This window comes from Cervus canadensis, chromosome 15 (assembly GCF_019320065.1).
Source record: "Cervus canadensis isolate Bull #8, Minnesota chromosome 15, ASM1932006v1, whole genome shotgun sequence".
Classification (NCBI taxonomy): Eukaryota; Metazoa; Chordata; class Mammalia; order Artiodactyla; family Cervidae; genus Cervus; species Cervus canadensis.
Window position 1 is genome coordinate 23,846,987 of NC_057400.1, and position 15,960 is coordinate 23,862,946.

Consider the following 15,960-nt stretch of genomic DNA (forward strand, 5'->3'; position numbering starts at 1 on the left):
AGGCTGCTCCTCCCCCTGCTAAAGTTGTAATTGCACATTTTGCCCCATTAAATCAGAACTGATGAAACCTTTACAACTGTGGGTTGTCTGAAAATTGAAAATCACCTTGGAAAACAACAATATCGTTGACTATAGAAGGCAATTTCTTCAAATCAAGTAATGATGTGATGTGTGTGGTTAACTGTATCTGCGCAGGAAGTGGTTTTATTTAAAAGTTTTTTCTGCTCACTCCACCCCGCCCCTCCACCGCCCCGCCTTTTATTTTTTTCCTCCAGTACTGAAATTAAGCAGCATCCAACCTAGGCCTACTCTTATGACATGTGACTTGACTTGACTGTTTTTCGTTTTTGTTGAAAGATTCATTAACAGTTAGAAGTTGATAAAAGTTCCAATAACAAGTCGGCACTGAGAGAAAGGTAAGTGAGTTTTACTTTGTATTAAACATGCAATTTAAAATTGAAAATATTTGGCAGAGTATCCTATGCTTCAGTAGCAACATACAAACATTTCCAACAGAATTGTAATGTTTTCACTTGTGACTGAAACATCAATTTGTTTCTTTAGTGTAGAGAAGAATATTGTTTTTTAAATTTGCAACAGTTAAATTATAAAGTTTTTAAAAGATATCACACTAAGCTTTTATAGGAAAATAAAAACAGAGTAAGGTATACTTTTAGTTTCAAAGTGCTTCAAAAACTAACTATGAGAGAAAATGTGAGACTTTGTATCTTTGACTGCTTTATAAAAATGTGCACTCTTCATGATCTAGATAATAAAAAGGCATTTTGTAAAAATAACATCTGAATTGCATGCAGCGTGAAAGATAACTACTGTAAAGTATTGTATTAAAGTTAGCTGAGAAACCCTTGAAAAGGTGTAGTTTATTCAATCTGTAGTCTATTAAATGGCTATTAAAAAACAGGAAGCTTCCAAAATGCAAAAGAAAGTTCTCTAACACGACATTTGATTTTTTTCCTATAAATTTTATTTAAGATATAGGGTGAAATGAGGGCAAGTTTCTATTTCATAAGTAAAACTCTGCATTTAAAAGAGAAGTCACAGATGACTTCACAGAGGATTACTTCTGGGAAAGAGGCAAATTAAAAATATCCTTCTGTTATTTAGGTAATTATATAATTTTCTTTCTTTGAGATTTCCAAAACAATAACCTTAGAAATTAAAATAATTTGTTAATCATAAACTGAGAAGAACTTTTCTTTTATAGTGACTTCTTGCTTTTACAGAATGTCTTTGTGTGCTGTAACATGTAACATGTACGAAAATTATAGAAGTATTGCTAATCTCAGAGACAAATACCTAAAATAAATCTGAATGTAGATTTTTGAAGGAATTTTAATAAAAACTCCAGATATGATACACTCTTCCACAATATCATTTTTATTGCACTGTTGGATGGGGGACATGATGGCCCCACAAACTATCTTTTTATGTTATTAAAAAATGGTTACAGGGTTGATAAGTGGCAACAATTTTCTTTTCTTTTATTGTCTGCTATTGAAAGGCTCATATAAATTACTTTCGGTGTGGTCAATTTGGTAGGAAATTATTAGTTACACTAGTACACTCCATTTTAAGACCTCTTCAATTGTCAATACTGAAGCTAGCTACTTGTTGACTATTAAAATGATCTTGGAAAAAACAGAGATTAGGACTTGATGTTCAATACTTTGTTTATTGTTAGAGTATAAGAGAATCCTGCTAATATTTATTTGCTTTGATATTCTGATGAGCTTTTCAATTTACTGCATTTCCTCACAATGGAAAGTCTTATTTAAATTTGTCTTCAATATTATGGTTCTGAAACTACATCTATAGAAGCTTTATAATTCAGATAGTTTTGGTTGATATGTTATTACTTTATTTCATTTTACTATAAAAGAGCATCATATGAATAAACATATGTAGTACTTACACGTTAGCAAGAATGAATATCTACATAAGCATTTGGTACTGAAAAGTCCACTACAGTTTTTTAAAAGCCAAATTCTTTTTTAAATGATTGTTTCTTGCAGAAACTGTTAAATTAAAATGCAAATATTTTATGGATTATGTGTAAAATTAAGAATTAATTAAACATACTTATTATGAAATTATAAAGAGCAACAAGTAGAGATAATAGACATGTAAACTAAGAGGCTCTCACAGTGTAGAAACCAGGTGTGTTTCTGTACATTCTCTGGAATGTACAGATCAAATCTTAAGAGTAAATTACAAATGAGTTACTATAGGTTATTATAACTTTATGCATTTTAAGTAAATAAGAAAAAATTCTGGTGAAATAAAAACAAAGCAGAGGTTCTCATCTGGAAAGTCATTTTTTAAAGAAAAATATGCTGTTTCACTTGGGGCCAGGATTCAGCAAAATTCTGAAAGGAGACAGCCTCACCCTCCCCTTGATATTCCTTCTCTTATTCTTTTTAAAAGCTCTACCCCAGAGTGGCCTACTCTGTCCCTAACCTAAGGTCAACCATCCTTGGTACCTAGAGAAACAGACCATACTTTTTACTTTTTTTCCCTCCATCACACTCCCACTGTTGTTAAAAAATTGTACTCATCCTATTTTCCAGGAGTTAGGGCATCAGATGAAAAGAATCCATGCTCACAAGAGAAGACTCCAGAGCTTTGTTTCTTGTAACTTGTAATTCAGGACTCCCCTCCCTCTCAGTAGAATTTTAATAAGTTATCTCAGCAGACAAGATCCAAGGGAACAGCTAAATGTTGAGGACTCGATCTCAAGTGAGGAGACTAATGCCATGACAAATAGTTTGGGGGAAACATCTGGGGGGATAAAGAGTGTTTTGTTAACCATTCATCCTGTCTCTGGCAATTAAACTCAGAATATCCAGAGAATGTTTTACATGAAGGGTCCATCACAGAGATATGCCCATTTCATTAAGATATACCTAAAGAAATATATATGTTTCCTGCAGTGGATAAAAATTAATTGTACTATATTTTCAGGGTATTTTGCTATTCTCATACAATTAGAAACTAACCTAATCCAATGTTTTACATATGTATTTTAAATATCATTTAATACCCTGAGCACTTTGGGTACCGTATTTTTTGTACTGCAAGATAGTGTTATGTAACTAAACTATAAAATGTACTTATAATTATTTTAAATTTCAGCTTATAGTAGATAAAATGCCTTTGTTTGCAAATGATAGAAAATAAGCTAAAATCACCCTAGGGAATAGAGGTAGGCACTGATTTGTATAACTGAAAATCCAAAGAGAGAAAAATCAGGCTGGACCCAGCTGCTCACACAGGATTACCAAGATCATTTTATTCATTCCTTAGCTCTTGTTCTCACTTTTCTATAAGCACTCTCTGGCAGAAGCTCATACTAAGTTGACCAAGAGGCTTCAGGTTTACATCTCACTGTTTCAGAAAACTTTGTACAAAAGAATGTCTTTCCTCCAACACCACAGCAAAGATACCTCAGATTAAGATCTGACTGACTAAGAGCGGGTCACGTGACCATGCTGAGCTGCTCACTGCCTTTGAGATTTAGATACCCTGAGTGACCAGGCCTGGGTAACTGGCTTGCTCTTGCATTGATGAGCCACCTTCCCCTGAAACACATGGAGTCTCAGCTGAAAAGAGGGGGCTCCACACTGAGGAACTAAAATTCTTCCCTCAGAAGAAAGGGAACTTCATATCTTAGAGGTGAAAGCCATAAAAAATCATTACACAGCCACATAGGGTAACATTTAAAAGCATTACTTGGGGTTTCCCTGCCGGTCCAATGGCTAAGACTCTTGGCTCCCAATGCAGCGGCCTCAGATTAGATCACTAGTAAGGGAACTCGATCCTGCATGCTGCAACTAAGACCTGGAACAGCCCAGTAAATAAATATTTAAATAAGAACAAAAGCGCTACTTACTTAAACTTTCTAAGCTCTGTAGTCAGAGAGAAACAATATCAGTCTAAGAGTAGGTCTAAATGAAGCAAATGTTTTAATTAAACTGAATTTTAAAACATTTTTAGACAGCCATTCCATGTATGTGCTTCCCAGGTGGCTCAGTGGAAATGAATCGCTGCAATGCAGGAGACGTGGGTTCGATCCCTGGGTGGGAAAGATCCCTTGGGAGGAAGCAATGGCAACCTACTCTAGTATTTGAGCTTGAAAAATCCCATGGACAAAGGAGCCTGGTGGGCCACAGTCCATGAGGTCCCAGAGTCAGACACAACTGAGCCTCTGAGTACACACACACTCCATGTATAAACCCTTGCCCCTCAATACTTATCTTCTAAAAGCTTATAATATAGTGTTGTTGTTTACTTGCTAAGTCGTCCCACTCTTGGCAACCCCAGTGAGTGTAGCCCACCAAGCTCCTCTGATCATGGAATTTCCAAGGCAAGAATACTGGAGTGGGTAGGCATTTCCTTCTTCACAAAATCTAGTAAAATCATTACATTAATAATTATAATGGCAACAAAATTTATCAAGTACCATAAAAAGACATAAGAAATGTTCTATTAGGATTCAGAACTTCATCGACCATTTTTGTCTTCCTGTTATACGCCAGGCAATAAACTAGCGAATTTTGCAGACGTATCATTTGCCATATTCGGTCAGAGAAATTAGGACAAAATTTTTGAATAAATATGTGTACAGTAGTTCCCCCTTCTCCACAGTTTTGCTTTCCACAATCAACCACAGTCCAAAACTACTGAAGACAAACTTCCAGAAATAATTCATATGTTTGAAATTGCTCACCTTTCTGAAGTAGCATGACGAAGACTCTCCCTGTTCTGCTCCTGCGAATCGTCCGGAGTCGAGCGTTTCCGCTCTAACTCCTCCGCAGCCATCTTGCTTGTCAGATCCATGCTCTCCTGGGTTTGAAGTCTCGCGTTTGTTTTGGACTCCCGCTTATTTCTCTTAATAGTGGCCCCAAAGCGCGAGGGTAGTGCTGCTGGCCTGGTTGTTTGCACATGCCAATGAAAAGCCCTACGTGCTTGCCCTACGTGAAAGGGTGCGAGAGAAAAAAAAAAAAAAAATGTTGAGGCTGCTGAGATTTACGGTAGGGACGAACCTGAATCTTCTATTCATGAAATTGTGAAGAAGGGAAATAAAATCCTGTGTGTTTTGCTGTTGCACCTCAAACTGCAATAGTTATGACCACAGTGCATGGTAAGTGCTTAATTAAGATGAAAAAGACATTAAATTTGTACAATAAAATAATTCGTGTGTGTGAGAGGCCACTGTTCACGTAACTTTACAATATAATTGTTCTATTTTATTAGTAGTTGTTAATCTTTTCCTGTGACTAATTAACTAATTAAACTCTATCATAGGTTTGTATACTAAGAAAAAAACATTGTCTATATAGGATTTGGTACCGCCTGCAGTTTTGGGTCAGAGAAGGCAATGGCACCCCACTCCAGTACTCTTGCCTGGAAAATCCGATGGATGGAGGAGCCTGGTAGGCTGCAGTCCATGGGGTCGCTAAGAGTCGGACACGACTGAGTGACTTCCCTTTCACTTTTCACTTTCCTGCATTGGAGAAGGAAATGGCAACCCACTCCAGTGTTCTTGCTTGGAGAATCCCAGGGACAGGGGAGCCTGGTGGGCTGCCGTCAATGGGGTCGCACAGAGTCGGACAGGACTGAAGCGACTTAGCAGCAGCAACAGTTTTGCGTAACCGTTGTGGCTCTTGGAATGTATCCCCATGGATAAGGGAGTGCTACTGTGGTAGTTTCCAGAGAAAGTTAGAACTGGGGAGATAAGAAACATTCTAAGGGACAGGAAAGAAATGTGTCAAAGGATGAAAACATGGAGTTACAGAATTTCCAAGGCAGAGTGAGTTGTCTCCTGCTGTTAGCAACAAGTATACTAGTAAGAGGTTGGGGCAGATAGTTTGAGATTCTAATAGAGTGAACCTGCTGAGCAGATCATGACTCTATAGGTAACTACAAGGTTGTTGAGCAGGGAAAATCCCTAATTGGATGGCCATAATTGCATCTGGGTGGGCTATGTATCTTCAGGATTTGTTTACTTCTTCCATAGGCCTTACTGTTGATGATATACTCATTAGGGTGGTTTAGAGAAATGCTTGTCTTCTATGAAGAGAGGTTCTAATATAGGCTGTGCTTATAATGTTTTGTTTTTTCTTCTGTGTTGTGGTAATTTGATTGGTTGTTTTTAGTTTTGAGAATAAGTGACACAGTGAAATGGTTTGAAAACAGAACCTAAATATAAACACTTTAGTGAAAATCTTTCTTATTTTCCTGCTTCTGTATACCTCTGTTTTTTCCCACCTTAACGCAACAAGTAACTACTTTTCATAGTTTTTTTAAAATCCTTTTATAGTTTTTTTAATGCAGAAGCATATATGTATATACACACTTGTAAGTGTGTAAATATCTTTATTACATTAAAGGTAGTATGCTATATTTATCTCTTCTCTTTTTTCTTTCAGTAATATCTTGGAGCTATTTTAATTATAAAGATAATAAACTGTCTAATTCTCTCTCTCTTGTATTCCACTGTGTGGATATATTGTACTTAATCTAACCAGTCTCTTTCTTAAGAGAGTCATGAATGTTTTAAATTTTTTTTGCTGCTGCAAAGAGTGTTTTAATATAATTGTGTACATTTGAAAATATATCTATGAAATGAATTCCCAGAAATATTGTGTTTTTATAACCCAAGAGATAAAATGATATTGATAGTTATTGCCAAACTGTCCTTCATGTTAGTTGTAAGTTTTTGAACTTCCATCAGCACTAATTGAGAGTGCTGGTGGAGGCTTCATAGCTCTTCTAACAGATTGTGTTACCAAACATTGCAGGTTTCTCCAGTCCACAGAAAACCATGTCCTTATATAGTTTTATGTAACATTTCTGTTATTATGATTGAGGTAAGCTTGTTTTTTAAAAGGTTAGAGGTCTTGTTTTTGTTTTTGTTTTTACTAATAACAGAGTGTATCCTTTCTCAACTGTATAATTAAGGACCAAAATCTTAGTTAAGTTCAAGGCTAGAATGAGATATTAAAGGAAGTAGGGAATTGAGGCAAGTATATATAAAATATTCTTCTTTTAAAGCTTGAAAGAGGCAGTAGCTAAAATGAGGATGAAATATGAGTGTTTAAGTGAAGGGGAAGAGAAAAGAAATGAAAATAAAGAAAGATATATATATTATATATATATATATAATATATATATCTCCAGACATCCAACAAGATCTCAGAGGATATAGTACAGATCGGTGTAATCACTAGCTCAAATAGATAAGTTAACCTGAAACAGAAGGGAAAGCACTTTAATGAGCATGTATGTAGATGAATTGGATGTAGAGAAGATGAAGTGAGGAGAGGAAGTTGAAGGAACACTTTCTCCATTGATTCTGTCTTCATTGAAGTTGTAGGAAAGCACATTTGATGAGAGGGAGTATTTAGAGGATGCCAAAGAATAGGCAGACTATCTTATTTTTAAAAAATCAGCCTTGTCAAAAACATACAACTGTGAATTTTAAAATTGATTCTTCTCTTTTGATGGGCATCAGCCCAATTCAATTCCATAAATAATTTTGAGCTCCAAGTACAGTGTATTATGCTAGGAATTATTGGGGATACAAAGAGTCAGTGTGCTATCTAGCCAGTGAAAACTTCTTAGGTAGCTTAGTGTATAAACATAAGAATTTAAATATAAATTCATAAATTTAAAGTCAGTGCCTTAGAAATATTACAGAACATGCTATTGTCAGAGTCTCAGTGTTTGTGCTGTGCTGTTCTCAAATGCTCAGTCATGTCTGCCTCATTGTGACTCCATGTACCATAGCCTACCAGGCTCCTCTATCCATGGGATTCTTCAGAATAAGAGTACTGAAGTGAGGTGCCATTTCCTCCTCCAGGGTATCTTTGCAACCCAGGGATCCACCTGCTTCAATTAAGTCTCCTGTGTTAGCCAGTTGATTCCTTACCATTAGCACCACCTGGGAAGCCCAAAGTTTCATTTTGCTAAACTCAGTGGCTATTTATATCTTCATGTTATTCACATATGTGTTGCATTTGATGCAACTGAACATTCCATCTCTCTTGAAATTCTCTCCTTATTTAAATTCTATGATATTTCTTTCTCCCAGTTTTTCCCCAAACTATTTGGATGCTCCTTTTCTGCCTCGTTGCTAGCTGTTCCCCGTTACCCAACCCTCTAAATTTTAAAATGTCCTGCACTTAATCTTCATATTTCTACTTTTTCAGTCCTAGCTATTGTCTTCTTAGTTTATTTCTATGCAATATTATATATTGCCATGGTCTTAAATACTACCTATATTCTAATTAGCTCTCAAGACCAAGCCTTTTGTTTTTTAGCACTAAAGCTGTAAATGCTATTGCCTACCTATCATCTCCACTCGAATGTTTTAAGAGAAAACAAAATGAGTATGTTCAAAAACTAAGCTCCTAATTACTCCCCATCTGCCCCCAACCCAACCTGCCTCTTCCTTATCTTCATTTATCTCATTTAATGACACTACCATTCATCTCTCTGTTCAGGATAGTAAATTAAGAATTATCCCCAATTTCATTCCTTCTCTGATACTCCCTATCCAAAACCAACATCCAGTTAATCAGCAATAAGCAGAACCTGCAAAATATTGATTCACCTCCCATAATCCTGTTTACTTTTCTCAGTGATGGCTCTTAAAAAGGTGTATATATATATATATATGTTCAGGCTATTGGGTCCTTTTATTTTTTGTTTGTTTGTATACTGAATATTCCTCAAAACACCTGCTAACTGTATACACTAAAAAATTTGGCATTTAGATGACATCACAATTTCAAATAGAACCACACTTACTAATTCACTTCCTAGCTTCAAGTTAGAGATAAATCATGTGAAATATATGGAGCAATGTTGATTTGAACATTTTGAATGAACTCGAAAAGGTTGAAGAAATAGCAGCTAGTAGAATGTTCCTGTCAGGTTTTCTGACCCTATAATGGTTTTGTTTGTTTGTTTTTGTTGTATCATTAAGTATCATTTAAATAATTTATCATGTTGGGAGGGGGGATCAGGATGGGGAATACATGTAAATCCATGGCTGATTCATGTCAGTGTATGGCAAAAACCACTACAATAAAAACATAAATAAATAAAATAAAGCAAAACTATACTCACAAAAATAAATAAATAATTTATCATGTAATTTATCATTAAATGCTAAATGTAATTTAGCATTTTCTTGCCCATCTGAGGGCAAAAAATCTGTCTTGAAAACATTGGTGAAGAAAAAGATACAGAATAAAAGAAATTTATTAAATACACTTCTAATATGTTTTGTGTACAATAATTTTCAAATTGTTATTACTTACATAAACCCATTTTTAAAATCTATTCATGCATTTTTATATTTATAAATGTTGGTTGGGTATCTTGCTTTTATTTAACTGGTTTTCTCTTAGGAAGAATGAATTAAACTTTAAGCAAGAGGTAAATATATATCAAGATATCCCAAATTTAATCACTTCTTAGCACCTCTACTGCTATAGAGTTCTCCTGACTCATTTCCCTGAATCTACATTTCATGATAATCATTTTCTGAAGAGTAGCCAGAGTAACTTTCTTAAGACTTAAATCATACAACTCTCCAACTAAAACATTCCAAATGATTTTCTATTGTACTTTAATTCAGTCTTTTTCCATGATTTTTAAGATGCTCTGCCTAATTACTCTGCCTTTGTTTGCTTAAATGGCATTTTGGACATGAGGAATCATTATTACATGTGAAGTCGTTTAGTGGCTTTACACAGAACTGAATGATCTATGAAAATATTGACTTTGTCTGCCTCTTTACTACTGAATACTGAGAACTGGGAAGAGTGGTAGGCATATAATAAACACTCAATAATTTGATTAGTTTGATTAGTGAAAGAATAAATAATATGAAAGCTGAATTTGGGCTGTAGAGCCAGGAAAGGTTTTCTGGAGATTTGTGACTCCTCTTGGGTCTCACAAATAAGGTAAACTTAGGGGAAAGGAAGCTAGAAACATATTTCAAACAATGACACTTTATGGATTCATTTTGAGTAGCGTGGCTGTGCTGAAGGTGGGATTGGAACATTGGATCCATTATATATTGTGGCGCTTTTCTGAAACTCCAAAACAAATAACCCTCCATCTGAGCACATATTGAATAAACTGATAAAAAGCACCAACTACCTCTAAGCATTTAAATTTTAAGCTGTTTCTCTAAAACCATGGTGTTACATTGAATAATTTTACTTATTTTAGATTCACTTCCTAAACAATTAGAGAACTTTTGTTCTAGTCTCTGCTGATATAATGACAAGCTTGGAGTCATAACGAGATTTCTTTTTAAAATAGCTGTAAAAGGTAGAATGCTCAGGAAGTTGAGTGCTGTGTCAAGGGAATTTTTTTTTTTTTTAATTAATCTTTCTGCTTCAGTTAAGTTCATATTAGAACTTTAAGGGCTAGAAACTGAGCTGTGAGGCCCATATTAATCTTTTTCGCCTTTCTGCTACATGCACTGGGAAATCAAGTAGTCTTAGCCTCTACTCATATCTTGATGGTTCTCCTAAAGGAAGTGGAATGTAGGAGGAAAAAAATGAATGTTGATTTATCCCAGTGGTGTCTCCACACTGTGGTACGTACCATGATGTTAGGCTAAACAAACAATATTCCTTTCTTGTCTGGATACTTGCAGTAACATGAGGCACTCATTAATATAAATGATTATTAGAGTGGGATTATTAACAATAATCATTAGTGTTATGATTTATTCACTGTGTATTATGTATCAGGTGTTTTGAATACTTAATAGCATTTGAATCCTATAAAAGTCATGTAAGGGAGTTAGTATTCCCATTTTAAAGAGAAGAAAGCTTAGGTTAAGTGGTTAAGTGCCCAAATTTATAGTGCTGTTTGGTAGGCTGAGTCATGATTTGTATGAAGATCCACATGATATAAATTTCTTGTTATTTTCCACTATTTCATGCTATAATTTCCAAGCCTGTTAGGTGTCAGCAGTTAAGCCATACTGAACCTCATTCAGGAGGCCCTATACTCTGAAACAGTTTAGAAGGATCCTACTCTGCTTCATGTCTAAAACTGTTCCATCTGTAAAAACCTGTCACTTATTCATATATATACATGCACACATCTACTTTATGTAGAGATGTTATAAAATATGTGAGGAAGAAGACATTTTTTGCCTTAGTTTCCTGTTTCTCTTTTCTTATCTCCCCTGGACCCTATGTTTCCTTTCAGCCCTTAGATCCCACAAATTCTGTCCTAGAATCATGCTGTCCATTATGGTAGAAATTAGCCCTAGATGGCTCTTGAACATTCAAAATGCACTAATCTAAATTGTTAAATAAGCACCAGTTTTTGAAGACAATAGAAACAAAGAATGTAAAATATCTCCTTAATATTTTTACTTTTTTATATGCTAAAATTATAAAATGTTGACATAGTCAATTAAATAAAAAATATTATTTTAATGTGGTCACTTCTTTCATTTTCCTCATATAGTGTGGCTACCAGAAAATTTTAAATTACTCATGTTACTAGTGGATGGCACAGCTTTAGGCCATCTCTTCTCACAAGATTACTTGACACCTCTTATCCATTTTTATGATTTGAAGGTAATCAATATGGTCCTTAAATTCTTATGTTTGGCTTTGGTCTCTCTCCCAGTATTGTTCCTGGTTCCGGTTGTCACTTGATACCTCCTCCCTAATGTCCAGTCCAGTCAGCAGTTCAAACTGAGTATATGCCTCATGTGAAAACCATAATCTCCCTGCAGAATCCCCATTCTCTTTCCAACTTCAGTTAAGATATCTTTGTTCTTCAAATCACCTAAAGAAGTAAGCTTGGGGTCTCCATGGACTCCTATCCATACATCCAATCAATTACCATTGGCGTTCATTTCCGCCTCTCTGTGTTCACTTATTGTCCTAGTTACTCATTTGGTTATCCTTTAAGTCTTGTCCAGACTACGGCAAAAGGGTCTTACTTTCGTACTCCTATTTCTCTTACATCATTTGGCCTATGTAAAGATTATTTTATGTCTTTATGGTGATGGTTGGGTTCAAGTTAATTAATACAAGTAAGAATGTCTATTGTCTATTTATAATCTATTTAGAGTTTTAAAAGTGACTTTGCATAATTATTTTATGTAGTTATTCTAGCAAGCTAGTGGAAAAAGCAGAAGATTTAATAGAAGACAAGGAAGCTTGGAGAAATAGAAGTGTTTGAGGACAGGCCAAGGACATATTTCTCCCAAGTTCTGGTCCAGAACATTTTCATTTCTTATGGACATAGTAAAGATTACATATATATATATCTGTGTGTATATATATATACATATATATGTATATATATTTTTTAATGGAATATATTGCTTCATAATTTGTGCTAGCTTCTACTGTACAGCGAAGTGAGTCAGTTACACGTGTACATATATCCACTATCTTCTTAGGTTTCCTTCCCATTTTGGTCATCACAGGTCACTGAGTAGAGTTCCCAGGGCTATACAATGGGTTCTCATTAATTTTTTTTTTTTCACATAGTAGTGTACAAATGTCAGTCCCAATCTCCCAATTTGTCACACCACCTCCTTCTCCCTTGGTAAGTCTGTTTGTTCTCTACATCTATGACTCTCTTCTAATGTGCAAATAAGTTCATCTATACCATTTTTCTAGATTCCACATCTGAGAGATCTTGTACAATATTTGTTTCTCTTTTTCTGACTTGTTTCACTCTGTATGACAGTCCCTAGGTCCATCCATGTCTCTGAAAATGGCACAGTTTTGTCTTCTTTTATGACTATTATAATATTCCAGTGTGTGTGTGTGTGTATATATGTGTGTGTGCTACAGATTCTTTATCCATTCTTCTGTTGATGGACATTCAGGTTGCTACCACCTCTTGGCTGTTGTCAATAGTGCTCCAGTGAACATCAGAGTGCATGTATCCTTTTGAATTATGTCTTCCTCCTTATGTTTACCTAGGAGTCGAATTACTGGATCATATGGTCATATTTCTGATCATAAAGCCAAATAAATAATATCTGGTCATCATGGCTTGGCTGCTCCCCTCCTCATACTTTTTACCACATAGTAAATTGTAATGTAGGAGCTTCCCTGATAGCTCAGTTGGTAAAGAATCCACCTGCAATGCAGGAGACCTGAGTCCAGTCCCTGGATTGGGAAGATCCCCTGGAAGAGGGATCCCCACTCCAATATTCTGGCCTGGAGAATTCCATGGACAGTATAGTCCATGGTGTTGCAAAGAGTCAGGCATGACTGAGTGACTTTCACTCACTTCACTCGTGGTAGTTCTATTTTTGCTTTTTTAAGGAACTTCTGTATCATTCTCCATAGTGGCTGTGAAGTGAAAATGAAAGTGTTAATCAATCAGTCGTGTCCGACTCTTTCTGAGCACAGTCTCCTCAGTCCACGGAATTTTCCAGGGAAGAATACCAGAGTGGGTTAACATTCCCTTCTCCAGGGTATCTTCCTGACCCAGGGATCAAAACCACATCTCCTGCATTACAGGCAGACTCTTTACCATCTGAGCCACAGGGAAGCTCAGTAGTGGCTGTACAAATGTACATTTCCACCAACAGTGTAGGAGGGTTCCCTTTCCCCCACACCTTCTCCAGCATTTATTGTTTGTAGATTTTTTTTGATGATGGCCATTCTAAGCAATATGAGAGTTAATAAAGATAAAAGAGCATTGCCTGGGAAGTCAGAAAAAATAAAGTTAAATCTTGGGCTCCATCACTTGTTAGATAGTATATATGTCATTTTATACAAGTTACTTAATCTCTCTGAGCCAGAGGTTCCTGATTTATTGTTGTTCTTAAGTCGCTAAGTCTTATCTGAATCTTTTATGACCCTATGCACTATATAGCCTGCCAGGTTCCCCTGTCCATGGGATTTCCCAGGCAAAAATACTGGAGTGGGTTGCCATTTCCTTCACCGGGGGATCTTCTTGACCCAGGGATTGAAACCACATCTTCTCCATTGACAGGTGGGGTTCTTTACTACTGAGCCATCAGGGAAGCCCTGATCTATAAAACAATGCTTTTACTCACAAGATTTAAAAAAATAATAATGTACATAAGGAACTTTGCCTCATTTGTGTCATAAAATACTGTTTTAGAAAGATTAAATGTAATGTGAATAGTAGTTGTAGTATAACTGTTCTATCAGATTGTCTTGAAACACATGATGACCATTTCCCCCTTCTTTATGATATAAAATCATGTCAGGATAATTTTGGTTTATTTCAACTCTAATTAGTCTGACAAGATTATGAAACTCGTCAAAAGCAATTTCTTGCTATTAGTTTCATTTCCTCTATACAGCTGTGTGGGGGAGAAAGAAGGAGGCTCACTCTTTTCTTGTTTATTTACCAATTTTTGGTTGATATGGAAAATTTCCTTCGAGCAGTTCAAGATGTGTCCTAATCAAAAATACCCTTTAATTTTGAAAAATTAATATTCAGCACACAGAGCAGTTCAAAAAGTGGAAGGCAGCTACTGAGTCTTGGACCTAAAATTAAAATGAAGCAAAGACGAACTATAGAAACTAGGAGAGAGCAAAAAAAAAAAAAAGAAAATGTAGGTTTTTTTTTCACTCACTTTTATATTATATCTGATTTTTGCCTTGGATTGTAAAGTATCAATGTAGATTGTTCACGAAGCACGGGAGTCCTAGCAAAATACTCTTGGGGAAAAATAAGAAAAGATTTTGGAATGCCTAAGGTCTAAGGTGCTGATCCAGTGAGCAAAGTCTTTTTCTGTTTTTATTCTGTTTTGTTTTCCCCTTGAGGAAACCTGATGAAGATTTCATGTATGAAGGTAGACTGAATATACCAATCTCAGTCCTAATTCTGAAAGCACTTGGTATTAGGCCATCCATTAAATGACAGAAGGTGTGGCAGTGGGAAGTGCCTGACAAAATAATTGGGAGATAAGTGGCTGTGGGGTTGTCCCTGGAGAATTAGCTGCTTTCTACAGGCCAGAGAGCTTTAGGTTAGAAGTCTGGCTCTAAGAAAGGGGATTAACAAGTTTACCATAGTTGCAGGGTGGGAAATCAGTTTGAGAGGAGAACCAGAAACTAGTCAGCATGGCAGATGGGTAGAGAGTATGTCTTGAGTCATGAATGGAGCCAAGGTGAGATGCAGTAGGTATTCTGACTTTCCCGGACCATGGTGCACTGATCCCAGGTCCATTTGACAGCTTTTGATGTGGAAAAGTAGGAAAGAAGCATGAAATCCAGTAACACTTGGGACTGAGAATCATGACCATTCTAATATGGTGGCAAACTTGCACTTGTTGCAAGTGCTTATTTTAATACTGGCAAAATTAGAGACAAAGAATTTCAGACAGGCACCAAACATTCTTGGTCCAGTACAGAGTATCAACACTGAAAAAAATACAGCATTTGACTTTAAGGAATCCACAGTCAATTTGGCAGGAGGGACAACTAACTCAAGTAGAGAAGAGAGAACAAAAAAGTCAGGATATGATTATCTGCCAAAATATAATAGAAACAATAAAGGAGGTCAGAGCAGAGAGGGGGGAAAAGAACTTGCTCGGCAATAGCAAAGAGCATAGCACAATATCCTACTCTTGGTAATTTCAGATCATGTTGAAAAAATTGTACAAATAAATGAAACAATGTTAATCTTCAGTGAATTTCTTTCTAAAGTTGAAATACAAATGCAGTCTCTTGGTTTTGTTCTCCATTTTCAATCCTACCAGCTTGGATTTTAAACTAATAAGATATTGAAAATGATACCAGTTCAATATGCAGCAGAAACTCTGCTCAACCCACAAATCAGAGAAGCAAAACTCCTACAGGTGATTGACTCCTGGGGTCACAGTCACAGATATCCCCGGGTCAGTCAGGTTATCTATGCAAATCAAGGGTGAAGGGAGAGAAAGCCTGATTC

At 35.9% G+C, this 15,960-nt stretch overlaps 1 protein-coding gene across 1 annotated transcript in view; it reads left to right on the forward strand.

The window, feature by feature from the left end:
* The first annotated feature begins 268 nt into the window (after positions 1-268).
* ARHGAP15 (Rho GTPase activating protein 15) overlaps positions 269-15,960 on the forward strand; it is a 685,399-nt gene continuing 669,707 nt past the window's right edge. Inside the window, exon 1 of the mRNA XM_043487890.1 lies at positions 269-416. The gene's annotated coding sequence lies outside the window, so the exon portion shown is untranslated. The remainder of the gene's footprint in view (positions 417-15,960) is intronic.